The 23,628-nt window shown below is 46.8% G+C and overlaps 1 protein-coding gene across 1 annotated transcript in view; it reads right to left on the minus strand.

The window, feature by feature from the left end:
• The window catches only part of LOC115378725 (NACHT, LRR and PYD domains-containing protein 12-like), a 61,990-nt gene that overhangs the window by 24,868 nt on the left and 13,494 nt on the right, over positions 1-23,628 (minus strand). The window lies entirely within an intron of this gene.

A 23,628-nucleotide genomic window follows, 5' to 3' on the forward strand; every position in this document is an offset into this window, starting at 1 on the left:
ACATCACTGGGAACAGGGAGGGGAATTAATTAATGTGGTGTTTGTTGCTGACTATATGGATTGTTTGTTAGCATTAGGCTAGTCATTATGTATCATGTTAGCACTTAAGCTAAGGCTAAAGTCATTAGGGATCAATTCTGTGTCTTTGTTTTCACCCCAGCCTTAGTTTGGTTCAATTAATTTCCTGTGCATCTTATTTCATGTTGAGTTGTATTTATAAAAGCTAAGTTGTTGATTCATTTGTGGCTATATATGTTCACATGACCGTTAGTGTATTCTGTTTAGCTGCTTAATTTATTGCATTGTCAATTCAGTTCATTTATTATTTCATAGATAAAAGACTTAAAATATTTACCATTAAAAACACTTTGTAATCAACAATTCATTCTTTGTACCTGTCTTTTCTTTGCAGTTCTACAACATTAAAAGAAGGAAAGTGAAAATAATTAAGACCAAAAAAGGACTTTGCCTTCAAATTGAAATTTCATCTCCAACTGGTCTTTTTTAAAACCACACCTGCTCGTGTCATCTGTCTGCCTAGTTTTGCCAAGGGTGGCTCATGCACTGCGAGGGCAGAACATGTACTATATATATGTTTGTTTGTTTGTTCGTTTTGTATTTGTCTTTTCTGTTTCCGTGTTCAGGCTGGTGATTGTTATGTCTCAAGGTTACATGATCTTATGTGTCCTGATTTGAATGTTCTTATATTATCTTTACTAGGGATGAGCGAGTACACCACTATCTGTATCTGTATCTGTTTAACCATCTACATTATCCGTATCCATATCGGTACTCGGAGTGGGCAGGGGCTAACCCGGAAGTGGGTGGTGCTTAAACCGGAAGTTGGCTGATTTTAGCGGAAATGTGTGGGACTTAACTGGTACATTTTTTTAAGCCTGAAATTGATACAGGTTGATCAGAAGTTGCTATATTTATTGTTTATTGGAAAACTATTTACAGAACAGCCTCAGAGAAACATTGATCTGAGCTTCAAATCACTGTTTTTGATCACAATAGTAAACAAACTATTTACAGAACAAATTTTTTATAAACAGAACATGAATAGTCTTAAGTGCATCAATGAATTCAACACATGCAGAGAGAGAGAGAGAGAGAGAGAGAGAGAGAGAGAGAGAGAGAAGATTGAGGGTGGATGTTGCAATGAATCCTCGAAAGCCAACCTCCACAGGACAGACTGTTGCTCTCCAGCCTCGTTGTTCGGCCTCTGCCTTCAGGTCTGAGTAGCACAGCAACTTCCTCTCATAGGAAGCTGATTGTGCCCCCAGGTGTATCTGCCCTGAGAGAGGCTCACTTTGCAGCCAGTGAGGATGTGCCTGAGTGTTGCTGGTGTGTCGCACAAAGGGCATGCAGGATCTTCGCCTAACCACTGGTGGAGGTTGTGAGTGACGGAAGAACATCTTATGAAGCTCTAAGAAGGAAACTGACTCTACCTGCTTCCATTTGCCACAGATCCTTCCAGCTGATCTTCCTTTTTTTTGATGCTCTCCCAATTCATCCACTGGCCTCGATGAGCTTGTGAGACAGCCTTCGCATATCTCGCTGCCTCCTCCTGACGCCGGACCTCCAGGACCACCAACTTCCGCCATTCCCCTGCTGTTGCCTTGCTCAAAAGGGGTCTGTCCTCACATAGCCCAGACCTCTTCTTCCCTGCTTATTTTTTATGAACTACAGTGAGAAAATGTCAGACTCTCAGTAGTAGGCTACTCTGTGTGTTCAGCTAATGTATGTGTGTAAGTGGTGTGTGTTAAGACTCTGACTCTGCCGGTACGAACAAAGTTTTCCAACTGACTTTATATCAAAAATCAGCTAGTAAAAGCAAGCTGATGGTTAAAAAAAAAAAAAAAAAGCAATGTGTCGGCAGTGAGAGACGCGACGTGAGTTGCGAGTCGCATTGAGCCCTAACCCTAACCCTAACCCCTAACCCTAACCGTAACTCTGCTCAAAAGCACCGTGTCTGTTACCAACTAAATTTAGCAGAAACTCCACTGACTAACAGTGATTACAGACCGAGGGCTCTAGTTTCGCAGACCAGGCGAGGCGGGGGCGTAGCGCAGATGCGCTTCGCCAACTGGGTGTGGCCAGGCGGATTTTCCAAGTTTGGCACGCCGTTCTCGGTGGCGCAAGTACTCCGCCGTCCCTCCTACCGGCGGAGGGGAGGAGAGAAGGCGTGGAGTGGGTTTGACACAGCCGATTCACATTTAACCAATCAAATGAGCCCCTGTCCTTGCCTTTAAAATGCGCTGCGTGAAGGCGTAATGAAAGTTTACACAGCTGACATGGAGGTCTATTGCCGAAGGTGGAGCAGAGCTCAGGAGACAGGCGCGGAGCGGAGACCGGCGAGCAGTGCGGACACGTCACCAAAACCTCACAGGCAGGCTTCTGGAATGTCAGGCACATGAACGATGCAATAAATACCGAAAAAAACACTATTCAATGCTACGATCACAATCAGCACATACATATATCTCCATATCAACTGTCCCGTCACAGCTGATGTCAGATCAAAGGAGATTGGCACCGTTTGTGCTGATTGTGAGGTTTTGGTGATGTGCGCCAGGCAGCCAAACTTCCACTGCGCCAGCTCCGCTCCGCCTTGCGCTGAAAGTAGACGTGGTTTCAGATGGCGAGCTTTTGGCGCACCTCGGCGAAGCCTTTTGGCACGAAACTGTCACTGCGCCAAGCCGAATCTGTCGGCACCTCCCCCCGCTGCGCCGCCACTCCCATCTCGGCGAACCTCCGCCTGCGAAACGTGGACACTGTCCGCCTCTCCCGCTTCGCCGGTCGAAACTAGCTCTGCGCGGGGTTCGCCTCACTGCGCCACCCCGCGCTGCGCCGGGAAACTAGAGCCCCGAGGGTAGAGTGAGCTGAAAAAACCTGACCACGACGAAGAGAGACGTGACGTGAGCTGACACACCTGCGTGAGAGACAGTGACGTGCATGCGTGTGTGTGGGCAGGGGCACTGTGTGTGACTGGCCTATTACACAACATGGACACAGTCAGCTACCCAGTGAGGACTTTCATTCATCACAAGCACGGATATTGACTCATATTACTCGGATAATATTCGTACTCGGCAAAAGTACTCATTTCCGCCGAATATCCGGCTCAACCCCAATCATCACTGTAAAACAATAAATTGTTAATCATAAAAAATACATGGCAACCTGAACAAACGAGGAGATTGAAGACTAAATTACTGAGCGTAGGGTTGTTCCTTTCAAAATGTAAAAACTACAGCTCAACATGTCCATGTCATCATCAATAACCTTTAAATGCTACTCTAAATTATGGCCTTTACCACTGAAGTAATTATTGTGCATCAAAATAATATCAAACTTACACAGATCTCTGCAGAAATAGTACAACATTAAAATAATATTCAATTCATATTTCATATTAAAAAAAAAAAAAAAAACAGAGCTAATTAAATGCAGTCTGACCTCAGAGTCTTCAGTCTGCAGTTTGGACTCTCCAGACCAGCAGACAGCAGCTTCACTCCTGAATCCTGCAGCTTGTTCTCACTCAGGTCCAGCTCTGTCAGATGGGGGTTGGACTTAAGAGCTGAGGCCAGAGAAACACAGCTGCTCAATGAAAACCAGCAGCGACTCATTCTGGAGAAAGAATAAATCATGTTGCTATAAAATAATATTGGACACAAAGGTGTTTAGAAATCCAGTTTGAAACCATGCCATCCATCCATCCATCCATCTTCTGCCGCTTATCCAGAGCCAGGTCGCGGGGGCAGCAGTCTAAGCAGAGACACCCAGACTTCCCTCTCCCCAGACACTTCCGCCAGCTCCTCAGGAGGAACCCCAAGGCGTTCCCAGGCCAGCCGAGAAACATAGTCTCTCCAGTGTGTCCTGGGTCTTCCCCGGGGCCTCCTCCTGGTGGGGCATGCCCGGAACACCTCCCCAGGGAGGCGTCCAGGGGGCAGCCACCTCAACTGGTTTCTCTCGATACGGAGGAGCAGCGGCTCTACTCCGAGCTCCTCCCGAGTGACCGAGCTCCTCACCCTATCTCTAAGGGAGCACCCTGCCACCCTGCGAAGGAAACTCATTTTGGCCGCTTGTATCCGCGATCTTGTCCTTTTGGTCATTACCCAAAGCTCATGACCATAGGTGAGGGTAGGAACGTAGATCGACTGGTAAATTGAGAGCCTCGCCTTTCGGCTCAGCTCCTTCTTCACCACGACGGACTGGTACACCGACCGCATCACTGCGGAGGCTGCACCGATCTGCCTGTCAATCTCACGCTCCATCCTTCCCTCACTCGTGAACAAGACCCCGAGATACTTGAACTCCTCCACTTGAGGCAGGACTTCTCCACCAACCCGGAGAGGGCATGCTACCTTTTTCCGGTCGAGAACCATGGCCTCGGACTTGGAGGTGCTGATTCTCATCCCTGCCGCTTCACATTCGGCTGCAAACCGCCCCAGTGCCTGATGAAGGTACTGCATCGATGTGGCCAACAGGACAACATCATCAAAAAAGCAGCGATGAAATCCTGTGGTTCCCAAACAGGACTCCCTCCGGCCCCCAGCTGCGCCTAGAAATTCTGTCCATAAAGATTATGAACAGAACCGGTGATGAAGGGCAGCCCTGCCGGAGTCCAACATGCACTGGGAACAGGTCTGACTTATTGCCGGCAATGCGAACCAAGCTTCTGCTCTGGTCGTACAGGGACCGAACAGCCCTTAGCAAAGGGCCTCGGACCCCATACTCCCGGAGCACCCCCCACAGGGCACCATGAGGGACACGGTCGAATGCCTTCTCCAGATCCACAAAACACATGTGGACTGGTTGGACAAACTCCCATGAACCCTCGAGCACCCTCCAGAGGGTATAGAGCTGGTCCAGTGTTCCGCGGCTGGGATGAAAACTGCATTGTTCCTCCTGAATCCGAGGTTCGACTATCGGCCGAATCCTCCTCTCCAGCACCCTGGCGTATACCTTCCTGGGTAGGCTGAGAAGTGTGATCCCCCTGTAGTTGGAACTCACTCTCCGGTCCCCCTTCTTATAAAGAGGGACCACCACCCCGGTCTGCCACTCCAGAGGCACTGTCCCCAACCGCCACGCGATGTTGCAGAGGTGTGTCAGCCAAGACAGCCCCGCAACAGCATCCCTTACTTCCGGTGTCCACCACCGGGTTCTGGAATTGCCGCCACAACAAGCACCAGAGACCTTGAGGCCACAGCTCCGAACAGCTGCATCGACAATGGAGGATGAGAACATGGTCCATTCCGACTCAATGTCCCCAGCCTCCCTCGGGAGCTGGGAGAAGCTCTCCCAGAGGTGGGAGTTGAAGACCTCCCTAACAGAGGGTTCAGCCAGGCGCTCCTAACAGACCCTCACAGTACGTTTGGGCCTGCCAGGTCTGCCCAGCTTCCCCCTCCACCAGTGGATCCAACTCACAACCAGGTGGTGATCAGTTGACAGCTCAGCCCCTCTCTTCACCCGAGTGTCCAAGACATACGGCTGGAGATCAGATGAAATGACCACAAAGTCGATCATCGACCTCCGGCCTAGGGTGTCCTGGTGCCACGTGCACTTATGGACACCCCTATGCTCGAACATGGTGTTCATTATGGACAAACTGTGACTAGCACAGAAGTCCAATAACAGAACACCACTTGGGTTCAGATCGGGGAGGCCGTTCCTCCCAATCACCCCACTCCAGGTATCACTGTCATCACCCATGTGAGCGTTGAAGTCCCCCAGTAGAACAATGGAGTCCCCAGTCGGAGCACTATCCAGTACCCCTCCCAGGGACTCCAAGAAGGCCGGGTATTCTGCACTGCTATTCGGCCCGTAGGCACAAACAACAGTGAGAGCCCTCCCTCCAACCCGAAGGCGCAGAGAGGCGACCCTCTCGTTCACCGGGGTGAACCCCAACACATGGCGACTAAGCTGGGGGGCTATAAGCAAGCCCACACCTGCCCGCCGCGGAGGTGAGCCCGACTATTTCTAGCCGGTACCTCTCAACCTCCTGCACAAGCTCAGGCTCCTTCCCCCCCAAGCAAGGTGACATTCCCTGTCCCCATCACCAGCCGTTGCGTCCAGGGATCAGGTCACCGAGGCCCTCGCCTTCGACTGCCGCCCAATCCACATAGCACCGGCCCCTTACGGCTACCCTTGTGGGTGGTGAGCCCGCAGAGGGTTTGACCCACATCACCAGTTTGGGCTCGGCCCGGCCGGGCCCCGTGGGCAAAGGCCCGGCCACCAGGTGCTCGCTGACGAGCCCCAACCCCAGGCCTGGCTCCAGGGTGGGGCCAGGCCTGGGGGGTGAATGAAGAGTCTTCTCTTCATAAGGGGTTTCTGAACTGCGCTTAGTCTGGCTCATCACCTAGGACCTGTTTGCCATGGGAGACCCTAACAGGGGCAAAATGCCCCCGGCAACATAGCTCCTAGGATGTGGGCACACAAACCCCTCCACAATGGTAAGGTGGCAGTTCAAGGAGGGGTTTGAAACCATGCTGGATTATAAAATCTGATAAGACCTGTTCAGGTTTATTTACAGTGAACATCTTCAGTATTTTTTATATAACATGACAATGGCAGCATTCACATATTCTGAACTGAAATATTCAAATGATGGGCTAAACATCATTTTCTGCGACAATAAAGTTTTTATTCTGTTCTATTCATTTCATTTAATTCATTCTATCATTGTGTCTATGAGTGTGGAGGTTAGCTGTCACAACAAATTCACATAATTTTCATGTCAGTGCAGATCAAATAAAGTGCAGTCTGACCTCAGAGTCTCCAGTCTGCAGTTTGGACTCTCCAGACCAGCAGACAGCAGCTTCACTTCTGAATCCTGCAGCTTGTTCTCACTCAGGTCCAGCTCTGTCAGATGGGGGTTGGACGTCAGAGCCGAGGCTACGACTTCACAGTGAGTCTTTGAGAGTCCACAGCCAGATAGCCTGTAATTACAGGTGAAATGTGAATTGTATTGTACTGTATTAAGTGAAAAGTTTTAAATGTAAAACTGTCTGCACTGTGTTTTTTTCCACCTGAAAATACATCTGGCTGTTATGATTAAATTTTCTCTCATGAACACAGACACCTGAAAAATTAAGTAAACTTTGCCAATATTTGACTTTAGCAGTAAGTAAAGACACTCCCCCAATTAAGAACAAACTTTATAGTACAGACAGTGTGTTAATGTACAGTATGTTATCTATCTCTATTGTAACTCTGATGCTGTCAGGCGTGAATGCTTCTTTTCACTGTTGTATAATGTCTGTATTCACATCAGGACTAACCGAGCCTTCCTGCAGTTCCTCACAGCTGGGATCAGTCTCCGTCGTCCCTCCACTGATGTTCTGTGCGTCTTCAGGTCCAACACATCCAGAACCTCCTCTGACATCTGTAGCATGTAGGCCAGAGCTGAGCACTTGATAGCAGAGAGTGACTTCTCTGATCTGTTCTCTGACTTCAGGAACTCTTGGATGTCCTGATGTACTGAGAGGTCGTTCATCTCCATCAAACAGTGGAAGATGTTGATGCTTCTGTCAGGAGAGACACTGAAAGGAGAGAACTGGTCGGGGTTAATCTCCTTCAGGTTTTTGATGGCTCTCTGGATGTCTTCTGCTCTGCTCTCTGTCTGAACCAGCAGGCCTCCTAAGAGCCTCTGGTTGGACTCCAGTGAGAGGCCATGAAGGAAGCGGACAAAGAGGTCCAGGTGGCCATTGTTACTTTTCAGGGATTTAGACATGACTCTCTTCAGGAAGGCATCCAGGGATTGTCCATTGTCATCTTTTCCCAGAAAAGTCTCCAGTGTCTCCATGTCCCCATTAGTATAGCAGTGGAAGATGTAGACTGCAGCGAGAAACTCCTGAATGCTCAGATGAACAAAGCAGTAGACTTTTCTCTGGAAGAGCACACACTCGGTTTTGAAGATCTCTGTGCACACTCCTGAGTACACCGAGGCCTCTGTGACATCAAGACCACACTCCTCCAGGTCTTCTTGGTAGAACATCAGGTTGCCTTTCTCCAGATGTTCAAACGCCAGCCTGCCCAGCTTCAGAAGAACTTCCCTGTCAGTCTCCATCAGCTCCTGCTGACTCCTGTCATGTCTCTCATCGTACTTGTGCTTCTTCCTCTGTGTCTGAACCAGCAGGAAGTGTGAGTACATGTCAGTCAGGCTCTTGGGCAGCTCTCCTCTCTGGTCTGTAGCCAACATGTGCTCCAGAACTGTAGCAGTGATCCAGCAGAAGACTGGGATGTGGCACATGATGTGGAGGCTCCTGGACGCCTTGATGTGTGAGATGATTCTGCTGCACAGCTCCTCATCACTGGATCTCCTCCTGAAGTACTCCTCCTTCTGGAGGTCAGTGAACCCTCGGACTTCTGTTACCCTGTCCACACATGTAGGAGGGATCTGATTGGCTGCCGCAGGTCTGGAAGTTATCCAGAGGAGAGCCGAGGGAAGCAGATTCCCCTTGATGAGGTTTGTCAACAGCACGTCTACTGATGATGTCTGTGTGACATCAGACACAACCTCATTGTTCTGGAAATCCAATAAAAACCTGCTTTCATCCAGGCCGTCAAAGATGAACACGACTTCACAGACGGCGAGCTTCTCTGCTGTGACCGTCTGTAATGTTGGATGGAAAACACGGAGCAGCTGGAGAAGACTGTAGCGCTCATCTTTGATCAAGTTCAGCTCCCGGAACGAAAGCAGAACCACAAGACTGACATGTTGGTTTTCCAAGCCCTCTGCCCAGTCCAGAGTGAACTTCTGCACTGAGAAGGTTTTTCCAATGCCAGCAACGCCCTGCGTCACAACTACTCTGATGTGTGTGTCTTGGCCAGGTAAGGGTTTAAAGATGTCCTGGCACCTGATTGGAGTGTCATGGAGGGTCTCCATCTTGGATGTTGTCTCCAGCTGCCACACCTCATGTTGGGTATTCACCCCTTCCCTCCGTCCCTGTGTGATGTAGAGCTCAGTGTAGATCCTGTTGAGGGGGGTTCCACTTCCTGCTGCAGCAGTTCCTTCTGTCACAAATTCACATCTCCTCCTCAGACTGATTTTATGCTCGTCTAAAACCTCCTGCAGGCCGCCGTCCACTGGGCTGTTCTGACTGGGTGTCTGAATTCTGCAGGACAGCTGCTCCTCCACAGCCTCACTGCTCCTCTTCCTCTCTCTGTGGAGGTGGTGCAAATTCTTTATGATCAGTTTAAAAGAAAATCATTGTTTTCACAAAGTTTTCTGGATACTGTAATCTAAAATTAAACCTTTTCTTGAAATTCTAAAGTACTGAAACCGCATCATGATGACACAACATGCAAAATTCATTTTCTATTCTCATGGATGAAAGTCACTGTGGCGATCATGGATGGATTCAACACTGTAGCTGCTCTGTGCTTTGTTAGATGTAGCTGTCAGTAATTAATATTATTCTCAATAAAAACAGTATTTGGTCATATCATTATCTGTTTTAACAAAAGTTGCTAATCATTGGTTCATCAACAGAAGGTCCATTCTGCTCCTGTGTGGTGAGGAGCAACATCAGCTTCAAAGCTGAGTTATCTGGTGTGGCTGCAAAAACAGATTTATAGTACAAGTGCAAGGACATCACTAATCAGAGTCTGCTATCTGCAGTCTCTTCTGCATTAAATTGTTTTTTCCACCAGCTGATTTCAGGAGAAAAACACAGTAAAAAAGAACTTTTCTCTGTTGCTGCCTCAGTAGCCGAGGCACTGTTACCTCCCAGGCAAACTCTGGACAGACAGCGAGCTGGAAAATATATGAACCTTTGGATTCATCTTTTTTGTAAACAACAGTAAAATAAAAAGTAGTATTTTTTTTTTGTCTGTGGGCCATTAAAATGGAAAAGAAAAAAAAATCACATTATGGTTATTGTGATGTTTTGATCACACTGGATGCAGCAGCTGTATTACTCAGCAGGGAAAAGTTCTCTTTCTCTTTGCAGCCTGTTGTCTTGATATCCTCACAGCTGTCTTTGCTTCATGAAAATAATCTCATGTCATCATATTCCATCAGTCTGACAGTATAACAGAGCTCTTACTTTGTGGCTGAAGGTCCAGGTTCAGCACTGAACTCTGGAGGTTTGTCTTTAGACCAGTCACTCCTCATAGACAGACAGCTGGAGGCTGGAGGCTCTGCTCTCTGCCTGTGCTGCTGACCTCTGCAAACACAAATGTTTTATTCATGTTATTAGTGACTGACAGACAACAACATGTGAAGCTGCACATTGTGACATTACGGCCATCTGAACTTTTGATAATGACAGCAGTTGTGTTCATTAGCAGACCTGCATGTTGTGTGCATGTTATTTACAGCTGCAAAGCTCCGACTCAAAGCTTTTTGAAAATATGGGCACAAGGGAGACGAGCTACAAAAGCAACATGACAGACCAAAAACAAATGCAGGAGTTTTATTGACTTTTTCTCCCTTTTTGGTCGTACATCTTCTGCACAGAGCTACAATCTGAGACTTGAGCTCAGTGTAAACCGGTTGGCTGGCATTTCAGTCCTGCACTCTGAACCAACAGTCCTGGGTAATTATGGACTTCAGCTGTGATTGGCAGTGTAAAGGGGTAACACACTCATTTGTGACCCGTGTAGACGCCACGATTCAGTCCATCTGTTAAACATGTTAAACATGAAATTTGTTGAGCACATCCATGCTCCTCAGAGGAGGAACCCTGTCAACTCTGGTGACCTCATGAGCTTTCCTCTAGCACCACCCTCAGGCAAAAACATCAACACTGTACACAGGATATTACAAAATGTGTTCAGTGGATTGCCTGGACTGACAGCTGACAGCTTGGATAGGTCAGACAGCCTTTAGAGGTCCAAGCCCGGATGGGCTGGGAGCCACTATTGCAAGCATATCCACACGTCCGGTGGTTCGAGATGAATCTTGTAACATAGGCCACGCCCATTTCCATCTTTTTTTTTTTGTTTGCAAAATTGCGACGAAGAATTTCGAACTCCGCCTAGGCCATATGTCCAATTGCCACGACACTTGGCACACAGAATCTACAGACCCTAAAACCTAAAACCTATCAAAAGAATTTCAATTTGACCAAAAATGCCAAAATCACAAATTTCTTCCTCCCTGAAACATACCTAAAGAGTGAGTTGTCTTATCTCCGGAACCGTATGTCTGACCAACACCAAACTTAAGTTCCTTTGTTCTCCACCTCCCCTGAGGGACCCTGCAAAATTTCGAGCCAATTGGCCACCAGGGGGCACCAAAACAAAAATTTACATTTTTCTCAGAAACATTATATCTGATTGACACAAAACTTGGAGGGGAAACTTCCTGCGCCCTTCAGAATCTGCTCACCAAATTTGGCACAAATAGAACACTAGATGGCGCTTTTACAGAAGTTTCATTAGGCTTGCACTTTCTCTCGCACTGACTCAGGTTTTCATTTGCACAATCAGTTTTTTCTTGTCGGTTCAAACTTTCTGGCTGTTTCCACTGGCAGGAGGAAGTGATCTGTGTTCAGACAGAGAAACCATCTCTCCACAGAGGAGGACGTCTCACACACCGTCTGTCTCCACCCTACAACGCTGTCCTGTCAGCCCTTCACAGGAAGTTCAACCTTTCACTCTTGACCCCTCGTGACCCCAAAGGCCCTCCTTTCCCCCTGCGGTCAGGTGACCCTAATGACCATCGTTCACTCAAACAAAAGAAATCCTTCATATATGACAAACATAACAGGTGAAGATGTGCTTTAGCTGATCAGCTGTATGACAGAGCAGTGAGCAGCTGCTTTTCTCTTTGCCGTCTCTTTTCTTGATCTCCTCATGACGAGTTTTGCTTCATGAATGCAGCCTCATGTGATGATTTATTCCATCAGTCTGACAGTATAACAGAGCTCTTACTTTGTGGCTGAAGGTCCAGGTTCAGCACTGAAGTTTGGATTTTCGTCTCGAGACCAGTCACTCCTCATAGACAGACAGCTGGAGGCTGGAGGCTCTGCTCTCTGCCTGTGCTGCTGACCTCTGCAAACACAAATGTTTTATTCATGTTATTAGTGACAGCCAGACAACAACATGTGAAGCTGCACATTGTGACATTACGGCCATCTGAACTTTTGATAATGACAGCAGTTGTGTTCATTAGCAGACCTACATGTTGTGTGCATGTTATTTCCAGCTGCAAAGCTCCGACTCAAAGCTTTTTGAAAATATGGGCATGAGGGAGATGAGCTACAAAAGCAACATGACAGACCACAAACAAATGCAGGAGTTTTATTGACTTTTTCTCCCTTTTTGGTCGTACATCTTCTGCACGGAGCTACAATCTGAGACTTGAGCTCAGTGTAAACCAGTTGGCTGGCATTTCAGTCCTGCACTCTGAACCAACAGTCCTGGGTAATTATGGACTTCAGCTGTGATTGGCAGAAGTGTAAAGGGGTAACACGCTCATTTGTGACCCGTGTAGACGCCATGATTCAGTCCATCTGTTAAACACTTAAATTAAAGGAAACATACAGAGCATTCAGAAAGTATTCAGACCCACTTTTTTTTTTTTTTTTTTACTTTTGTTATGTTGCAGCCTGATGCTACAATCATTTAAATTCATTTTTTCTCTCATTAATCTGCACTCAGTGCCCCATAATGACAAAGCGAAAACAGAATTTTAGTAAATCACAGTAATTTTTTTCCTTGCTACAAGTGTAGGTTTATATGTTGTAAAGAAATAAATTTATTACTATATCTTCAGTTTTACAACAGCTAGTTATGCACATTTCGCACTCTGCACTTTAATAATGTGTTTTGTACTTGGCTCATATTTGTGCTGATCAGCTCTGTCTTCCTGATCTAGTTGCTGTGTCTCTTATCGTAATCTCATGGTGGCCGTGTGTTCTTTGGTCCGACATATCCTGGTCTGTGTCAAAGTTCACCTGGGACTCAGGCAGGAGCTTCTTCCTGGATCTGATTAGACTGAGCTGCAGATCTCAGGAGCTTTGCTTCACTTTGATCACTTCAATTCAGTCGAGGGTATAAGGGACTGTTTCATTTCAATATGAAGGCCATAGTGATGGGGGCTGTTAACAGTGCTGTGTAGGTCATCATGAAGATTTCCCCATTTAATCAGATTGCATGAGGCAGACTTACAGTTTGACAGTGTAACAGAGCTCTTACTTTGTGTGTGAAGGTCCAGGATCAGGACTGAAGTTTAGAGGACTTTCTTTAGACCAGTCGCTCCTCATAGACAGACAGCTGGAGGCCGGAGGCTCTGCTCTGCCCTCCTCTTCCTCCACACACACACTCATCTTCTGTACTGCAGGCACACACACACACACACACACTCAATCAGCTGGATCTGTGAGAAACTGTTGAGCTCATTCTGACTCTTATTCCCTCGACAGGTGACTCACACTTTTACAGTTACAGAATACCGCTACTACTACTACTACTAATAATAATAACAATAATGTTGGAATAACACTCACCCTGTTGTCACCGTCCTCCTGCTGTGCTCTGTCGTCTCAAAATGGAGTCTGCAGCTGCATTCACACCTGAACTTTGACCTCACCTGTGTCACACCCACAGGGAAACAGGCTTTTCAGTGTAAAGGCTTGTCATTGTACATTGTATTGTCACTCATTTTCCAAACTGCTTATCCTAATCAGAGCCCGTCCCCGCGCTCACTGGGCAGAAGGCGAGGAAAAAGCCCGGACAGACAAACATCAAGGATCCTCACAGAGAGGATGGAACAGAGGCGCCCGGACGCCGTCTAAAAAAGCAAAACCCAGAATGAGCCCACTGGTCGTTTGTTCAGCAGCTTCTTACAGCCTGCAGCTCCGCTTCAAAGCCAGCAGAGCTCCAGTGGTCCTGTGAGGAATGACACTGAGGTGAAGTGTGAAGGCAGCAGCAAAGTCCATGTGAGACGGCTGCTGGGGGGACGCACGGCTCAGTCAGCCCGTCTGTCAGTCAGCTGACCTGGGTTCAAGTCCACGCTACAGCAGGGTTAGCTGATGGTTCAAAGTCCTATTTGAAATTATTTTATCGACGGGTGTAAATCATCCTTTTCAAATATGAATGTGGCAAAAACTAAAGAAAAGTGCACTGATTTTAGAAGGAAGCGCACTGCCACCCCCCCCCTGTTGTGTTGGCCAGTGGAGCAGCTGAACTGGAGCACAAAGAGCTTGGCACTGGGACTGACAGCCTTCTGTGCTTTGAGCCCCAGGCTGATGCTGTGTGCAACAAAGCTCAGCAGCACATGCACTGTCTTCAGCAGCTTGGCTATTTCAAGAGGAAAATCCTTTACAGGTGTTGTTAAGGTTTGCAGCAGAACTGAAGCTCCACCCCTGTGCGACATGAATGAGCTGAACAGAGTCAGGTCTCTTAAGAAGGCCCAGTCACTTGTGGAGGAGCCGAGCCTCTTGCCTTGTGGGGAGAGTTTGTGCTGCTGCCATCAGGGCGCACATCTCTTCTGCCACCATGCACAACAAACACACTGAGAAGCTCCTTTCTTCCTGCTGCTGTCAGCACCCTGAAGGCATCCTGGAGACAGTCTGTGTTTGTGACTGTGGGATGTGTTCTGATGGGATGTTTGGATTATTTATTGTTCTTCTGTTTTTTTTTTTTTCTCTCTGCTGCTGGCTGTGAATCAAATTGCCCTTTGGGGATAATAAAAGTGACCTTGACCTTGATAAAGTCTGATGACAAACCTCTCCTTCACCTTAAGCAGGGCTGCCCTCCCTGAAGGCAGAACACGGGCTGTGTGCGGGGCCTCATATGAGCCGCAGTGTTGGGCCCCTAAGTCCAGCCAGCTGAGGTCTGTCCTCCACCACACACACCACTGGAATGACTGACAGGCACCATCTGACCAATCACTGCTCAGGGCCGGGCGGACATGCAGTGAAGAGACGGGGATGAAAAGACAGTTTGAATCCGGTGCAAGTGAGAGGAAAACAAACAAACAAACAAACAAACAAACAAACAAATAAACAAACCAACAAAAAGCAGAAGAAGCTGGAGCTTCACCTGAAGGTGGGGAAGCTGTCTGAGGAAAAATGTGAAGCTTTGGCCAGATTCTGACCTTGAGCTGCACTTCACCACCTGAGAGGAGTCCAGTCTCTGTGCCACCGCTGCTGGACCTTCACTTATTATTATCATTATTATTATTATTATTATTATTATTATTATCATTATTATTATTATTATTATTAGCATTATTATTATTATTCTTATTATTCTTCTTATTATTATTATTAGCATTGTTAGCATTCATCTCGTGTGCTGCTGACGCCTTCCTGTGCGCTCTGCTCTCTCCTCTGAATGCAGAGGGAATGCAGAGGTTTGGGAAAGCTTCACATTTCTCTGCTGCAGCAGCAGAGGAGGAGCTGCAGGGCTCACCTCACGCTGCGCTCTGATTGGCTGCTGCACACTGTCACCTGTGCAGCCCGGAGGCTTCAAATGACCACATGTTGGTGTGTTTCAGGATTATTCTGGCATTCTCATCTATCAGCTGTGTCAATTAACCCTCCTATTCTGTTCATTTTGGGCTAACACTCATGAGGTTCCCGGTCACATGTGACCGGTAACATTGTATTTGATTATAAATCCACTATGATACATATTATCACCTAATGTTGTGTTAGATCTTTTTATCAACTTCTGCTCTTGTGAAAATGACAAGTTTTGAACTTCTATTTGCTATGTATGTGCTGTAGGCCTAATTTACCTGAGATCATACCATTCGTTTTTTTAGGGAAAAAAACATTATATAGATATTATTTTGACTATAACAAATACTCAGATGAAACATATTGTAGTATTTATCACAGAGTACTTCATTTCAATGTTTTCCAAGGACACTGTTTTGAAAACATTTAAATTTTCTAAATAGTGGCAAAAAAATAGCATCTTTTGTGTTCCCGTCAGCATTGACCACTATGATTTAGTTAGTCATCCTCATGACATTTTCACATGGAAGCTGACCGTTCCTCTCAGGTGGGGATGAGGTCCAGGAAAAATTACCATTTTTGGACCGAAAGGTGACCACAACTTCAGCTGAGTCTTCTTCCTGACACCTGACACCTGACAGGTGTCAGGTGTCAGGTGTTGGCAGTTCCCGTGGTAGGTTCCCGTGAGGGTTGCCATGGAAGCCAAAAAGGGGCAAAGTTGTGTGTGTCTGTGTGTGTCTGTGTCCGTGTGTGTGTGTGTGTGTGTTTGTGTGTGTGTGTGTGCCTGCTCAAAGACACCTACATGTTGGGGTGTGGGAAAGAAGTCAGAGAGATACTTTCCTGTGGGGGTTGCCATGGAAGCCAGAAAGGGGTATAAGGCATGTGTGTGTGTGTGTGTGTGTGTGTGTGTGTGTGTGTGTGTGTGTGTGTGTGTGTGTGTGTGTGTGATGCTCAAAGACACCTACATGTTGGGGTGTGGGAAAGAAGTCAGAGAGATACTTTCCCGTGGGGGTTGCCATGGAAGCCAGAAAGGGGTATAAGGTGTGTGTGTGTGTGTGTGTGTGTGTGCCTGCCCAAAGACACCTACATGTTGGGGTGTGGGAAAGAAGTCTGAGAGATACTTTCCCGTGGGGGTTGCCATGGAAGCCAGAAAGGGTTATAAGGTGTGTGTGTGTGTGTGTGTGTGTGTGTGTGTGTGTGTGTGTGTGCCTGCTCAAAGACACCTACATGTTGGGGTGTTGGAAAGAAGTCAGAGAGATACTTTCCTGTGGGGGTTGCCATGGAAGCCAGAAAGGGGTATAAGGTGTGTGTGTGTATGTGTGTGTGTGTGTGTGTGTGTGTGTGTGTGTTCACACACATCTGTGTGTGCTCAAAGACACCGGCATGTTGGGGTGTGGGAAAGGAGTGTGGGAATGTGTTTAACTCTATTTTATACACTAATTGTAGTCTTACCCATTCATTTCTAATGACCGGTCATTTGTGACCGGGAACACGATGGGTGTATACAAGTTAAATAAAACATTCAAAAATTAATAAAAATTCTCCAAATTTATTTTATGTGTTCAGATGCCATGTGTGAACAAAGTCATGGAACCTCATGACAAACAGATGAAATTAACTGCATTTTTTGGAGAGAAAACTTGTACACCGGTCAGATTTGACCGCGAACACGACAGGAGGGTTAAATATGAAAAACTGGTTTAAATCTATATTTGTACAGGTTTAACTTTTGCACTTTTATTTTGACAGTTTCCCTCCCCACTGTGTGTGTGTGTGTGTGTGTGTGTGTGTGTGTGTGTGCGCACAGATTCTCCAGTTTGTTGGTGATGTTGTTCTGTGTCCAGTTGGTTTTGTTGGTTCTGATCATTATTTTCCTCTCTGATATTCATGTCTGGAAAACGCTTGTTGCTGCTGTTTCTGACACGACTGCGCCTGCTCTCCAGCATGAAATCCCCACTCCCACTTCATTCATGTCTTCCAGCATTTCACCACGGGGGTTACACCTGAAGTGCAGCATGTTTTTTTTTTTTTATTAGCCATGAGGTCAAAGTCCAGCAACACACCTTGTTTCTGCTGCAGTTGAGTTTACTGGGACAAACACAGTTCACACAGCCTGCACTTTATTAACATTTAGTACACACACAACTTTATTTTAGATTCGAGTGCAGATCCTGAACGTGAGCTGCTGAATTCCTGGGAAACGTGTCTAAAATGATGCAGGAAACATGTAGATGCGTTCTATGTGATGTGGCTCTGCAGCCATGAAGCAGCAGCATGTTGGTTGTGAATCTTTCCCTCAGTGTCAGAGTGATGGAGACACGAGCTGCCGTCAGCTCCCTGAGGAGACCCGAGGGGGAACTTCAGTGCTCAAGCTCCTCTTGGATTTGTTCTGCTCAGCCTCTCCCACTCGTTCTGGCTTTCCTCCTTTTGTGTCCGTCCTGCTGGTGAAGAGCCCAAAGCCACTTTCACACTCCCACTGTTCCCACTGTTCCCACTGTTCCCACTGTTCCCACTGTCCCCACTGTTCCCACTGTCCCCACTGTCCCCACTGTTCCCACTGTCCCCACTGTTCCCACTGTTCCCACAGGGTGTGAGTGCTGATCTCCAGGCTGCCCCGCCTCCACAAGGGAGCTGTCAGGTTAGAAAGCAGCTGACTCCTCATTCATGAAGCTCATGTCCCTCACAGCAACTCCTCATGCAGTGTCAATACAACACACACACACACACACACACACACACACACACACACACACACACACACACACAGGACAAAAAGGAGACACACTGCAGGGCAAACACAAGGATGTCCTCAGTCAGAAAAATGGAGTTTGAAAAGCCGAAGTGTGCAGGAGTGAAAGTGGCGGGAGGGCGCATGCGCGGTGTGCATGTATGTGGCGCTGGTTGCTATGCAACCGATACAGACGCTAAGAAGTAGTTTTCCGTTCTGGCGCACATTTTCTTTGGCGGACAATACAGGCTGTATTTTCTCATTTCATCTTATTTCACCTGGTACCTGTTGTGTGTGTGACTTCACATGGGATTTTATAATAAATGTATGACTATACTGTATTGTCTTTGCAAGAGTAGTGCATATCCCATAATGTCAATCATATAGATTTCTAAATACATACACCTGTCCGTTTAGAAAATGATTTGCTTCAGTTTACAACAATATTGGTCCTTAACTGCAGAAAAAAAGAAAAAAAAATCGCCCATTGTGGAAAGCAAAAACATCATGTACCTCTGCCAGTTTTTAAACAGTGGTGTTTTTAAACACACCTGGTACTCCTATTGGGCGCGCGGAGGTGACATCACAGGGAGCTGAGCCCAGGTTAAAAATTTTCAGCTTGGGCGCAGCGCCCTGTACCGCGCAGAGCCCTGTCCTGCAGCAGCGCCCTGTCCCGCAGCGGCCCCTGTACCGCACAGCGCCCTGTCCCACAGCTTCGCCCTGATGCCCAGCGATCACCTACACCGAGGTCGCGCTGAGCGCGCGCGCTATGTGAATGGCCCTATTACCGCACATCTCCGTGGAAAATCCTACAGGTACTGTCCGTGGTGCTGAATCCGGCTCAGTGGGTACTGTCCACTGTGCTGATTCCGCCTCAGCGGGTGCTGTCCGTGGTGCTGAATCCGGCTCAGTGGGTACTGTCCACTGTGCTGATTCCGCCTCAGCGGGTGCTGTCCTTGGTGCTGAATCCGGCTCAGTGGGTACTGTCCACTGTGCTGATTCCGCCTCAGCGGGTGCTGTCCGTGGTGCTGAATCCGGCTCAGTGGGTACTGTCCACTGTGCTGATTCCGCCTCAGCGGGTGCTGTCCTTGGTGCTGAATCTGCCTCAGCAGGTACTGTCCGTGGTGCTGAATCCGCTGAGGCATTTCATTCTCTTTATTATAGAAATTAAAGCTCCATAAAATTCGTGTTCAGCTCTTCTTTCCTTACAGGTGAGAAATCAGCTGTTTGCCCGGTGTTTGTCAGGTAGTCTTGTAGACATTTGACGGCCCAAGACGTTGACCGGGCCGTACCGGCTTCATTTCCTGACCTCTCCAGCTGATCCAGCTCTTCACTCGTCACTCTCGCGTATCTCTCCTTTTTCTCTTCTGTCTTGTCTTCCTCGTTCAGCCATTTATCCAAACTTAGGTCCCCAAAGAAATCAACATTCACAACAAAACGGTCCATTATGCAGGATATAAATGAATCCGGCGCTCCTGCTCCACAGCCCGTCTTCCTCCCTCAAACATCAGGCACGCAGCCATGATAGTTAATTACAGATTTTCACTTTTCACAGTGAATCCTAAAGATAAAATCAGCTTCATGAGACTGAAGACTTTCCCAGCTCAAATTAAACACACAGCTCCAGCTGTCACACACTTTCTGTTTCTGTTTCTGTGAAATGACAGAGCGCCAGGAGAGACTCAGATGTGCTTAAAAACATAGAAACAAACTCTGTAAATATACACTGTGTGTTCACAGCATGAATAAAAAACAGGATTAAAACAACACACTGTGGTGCAGTCAGGTTCAGGTCGAACATCAGGACCAGAAAGTTGTGATGTTCCACAAAACTCAGTGAAACCCAGGTGGAGAAAACACAAGCCACCTGGCGGGAAGCGCGAGACCGAGGGCCGGCTGTGACGTAGTGACGCTCCTGAGCACCAGGGGGCTCCACAAGCAGCGCGTGAACTCCAGGGGTCCGGGTCAGGAGCTCCGCCCCCTTTAATAAGACAGGAGCTCCCCTGAAAGCAGCAGCTGGCTCATCTTGGGCGGGCTCTAAAATATGAGCTGACAACACACAGGAAGGTTTTCTTCCACATCAAATGCGGAGGCGCCGCCTTTCTGCAGTTTCCTGCCGAGACTCGATTCAACACATTTTCATGCTCCTGGGAAAAAGCAGCGCTGCGTACAGACTGCAGTACCGCCACTGACCACTGTGGCGCTGCTGCTCCTCACTCACATACAGATTGTGTGTGTGTGTGTGTGTGTGTGTGTGTGTGTGTGTGTGTGTGTGTTGCAGATGAACTCCTGACGTCACCAGCATGAAGACTTCCTCACGCCTTCAGCTGTCATTTTGCAGAAGCCAGTCATCTCCACATTCACTGAAGATTTTTACCATTCACACTTTTACTTTGAAGGATCTGCACAACAGTGGATGGTGGCTCCTGTTGTGTTATTCAAATGAGCTTCTATCACCCCCTGCTGGTTGTTGGATGTAATTACATGTTTATAGGTTGTGCAGAGATGAAGCTGCATCATCACTGATCCTGTTCAGTTGTGTTTTACTCTCCTGCAGAGCTCTGGCTGTGTTCCCCGAACCTCTGAACATCAATCGCACCATGAAGAAAATGATCCCACTGTGTCTTTTCCAAGCCAAACATCCCATGGCAGTGTTCTGCAAACTGCAGACAAGCCTGTTACCAGCAGAGGGACTGACAGTCTCTGTCTCGCTTTAGAGAAACTGACCTCCGCTGCCAAAGGAAGAGGACATGTCCTCAAAGAAACTGGGGCTCATTTTCTAGATTTCATGGAGAGAAATCCTTTAAAATCCAGGTCCATATCAGCACAGCTCCCGTGTGCTCATAGGACTGTTTGGTTTGGTTTGGAAATTGTTGCTTTCTGTAAGGCTGTGTGTGTGGTGATGGTGGTGGGGGGTTATTACATGCTGTACTTTTTTGTCCTGTTTTTTGTTGATGGAAATGTAAATGGCAATAAATATATTGGTGATTTTTTTGTTACTATCGATGTCAGGAAATATAATAACTTACGGTTTCCTCTGACATTTTCAAAATAAAAGTTTAAAAGTGTCAGTCTTATTCAAGCACTTTCATTACTTAACCAGCAGATGGCAGTAGTGTGTAACGCTGTGCTTTATCAGTGCACCCAGCAGCTTCCATGCACATTCATGTGATGTGCTTTAATGTGCATTGAGTGACTTGAAGCCTCTCAGACAGTGTGAGTGATGAGCTGTGGTGCACAGACCCGGGCGACAGGCTGAGGGCTTCTCAGAGAGCTGCAGGTGACGACACTTCAGCAAGAAAAGGTGACACAATTACCACCATGAGTTTCAGTTTAGCCACATTTGTGTCATTTGTATTTGTGTTTGTATCTGAGTAAAGCCATGTCACACAGACAGTAACTGGACTGACAAAAATTACAAGAAAATGACCAGAAAATTAACAGTGGAAAAACATATAAACTCCCAGTAAAAAAAAAAAAAAAAAAAAAAAAAGATTTGTAATTTTTCTAATTAATTAAAGTGACTTGATTTAAAACTTGTGGGGGAAATTTAAAGATTTTTATGCATTTATTTATTTTGTACTTTTGATCCATGGTGCTGAATCTGCCTCAGCAGGTACTGTCTGTGGTGCTGAATCTGCCTCAGCAGGTACTGTCCGTGGTGCTGAATCTGCCTCGGCAGTTACTATCCGCGGTGCTGAATCTGCTTCTGCGGGTACTGTCCGTGGTGCTGAATCTGCCTCAGCAGGTACTGTCCGTGGTGCTGAATCTGACTCAGCAGGTACTGTCCGTGGTGCTGAATCTGCCTCAGCAGGTACTGTCCGTGGTGCTGAATCTGCCTCGGCAGTTACTGTACGCGGTGCTGAATCTGCTTCTACGGGTACTGTCCGTGGTGCTGAATCTGCTGAGGCATTTCATTCTCTTTATTATAGAAATTAAAGCACCATAAAATTCACGGAGGATCTTGTTTAACTCTTTAGCTACACATATGTTTTTCAACAACACATGCATAAACAAAGTTGTGGTCTCATGTCTGTTTATTGAAGATGTTGAAATGTACTTCTGGTGCGCCAAGGCTCACATTCACCCTATAACAACCTAACGTGAAGAAGCTGGCACAGAGCCACCAGGTGCAGGGCTTACACTGAGCCATGATGCGTCATGATGACACGTTTGTTTTTGTTTGTTTGTAATGTTTATTCCAAATATGCAAATAGTACAAATAGTACAAGGCTACTAAAAAAATTCTTTAAAAAAAATTCACAATATAATATAGAAATGAAAACTGAGGAAGCAAAATACTAATAAAAGAAAATACAGACAATACATGTCATGAAAACCCTCCATTACGGCTCACAACAATTGGCTACTTTTTCTTTTGCTTTTTCCTAAAAATCATTTCCATGAAAATTGGCCTGTTATAGGCTATCCTAGCAAATGGTGTAATGATGTTCTTCTTCTCTGTTCTAAAACAAACCATTTTTTCATCATTCTGATTGGCTGCTGTTTAATCCACAGTTTTTGATTGGCTGCGATTAGTAATTAAGCAACACCTCAATAAAGATTGTTGTCAAAATTGTCAATTTGCAAAGTGCAGGGTTTTTTTTAAATTAAAAAGAATACTAATTATACAAAACAAGATAATAATCAACATTAATATTAAGAAAAGATGACCAAACTAGGGGGCGGCACGGTGGTGCAGTGGTTAGCACTGTCGCCTCACAGTGAGAAGGTCCTGGGTTCGATTCCGACCCAAGGTCCTTTCTGTGTGGAGTTTGCATGTTCTCCCCGTGTCTGCGTGGGTTGGGTGGGAAAGACATGCAGGTCAGGTGAATTGGAGAAGCTAAATTGCCCCTAGGTATGACTGTGTGTGTGGATGTCAGTGTTGGTCTGTCTGCCCTGCGATGGACTGGCGACCTGTCCAGGGTTTAGAAGATGAATGAATGAATGAATGACCAAACTACATGATATTTAATGGGGAGTGGTAAGCAATCTGGATGATGTACAGGGGGGCGCTGGCCCAAAAAAGGAAAAAGGAAAAAAGGAAAGGAAAGGAAAAAAAAAGGAACTGGTCGAGCACAATGATATTAATCCAAAGCTGCTCATATCAATTACATTGTCCAACATTTTTCCCCAACACTTGTTGGTGGCTTGGTCGGTGGCCAGAAGTTTTTATCTCTCAGAAACTGGCAGCAGAACCACACGAGAATCAGGAAACCAGAACCCAAACCCAGCGTAGAGAGGCTCAGTGAAGGTGGAGCTGAAGGTGTGGAGGAGTCTCAGTCTGTCAGAAGAGACTCTGTAGAAGGACACAGTTCCAGTATAGCAGTCCAGATACACTGCTACTCTGTCAGATCTACAGGGATGGACAGAGATGCTGGTGGACTCTCTGTTGTGTTTGGCAGTGTAGCTGTGATCAGAGCACCTCAGACTCCACGACTGTTTATTGTTTCCAAACAGAGAGTCATCTCCACTTCT

The sequence above is a fragment of the Myripristis murdjan genome, chromosome 20 (assembly GCF_902150065.1).
Source record: "Myripristis murdjan chromosome 20, fMyrMur1.1, whole genome shotgun sequence".
NCBI lineage: Eukaryota > Metazoa > Chordata > Actinopteri > Holocentriformes > Holocentridae > Myripristis > Myripristis murdjan.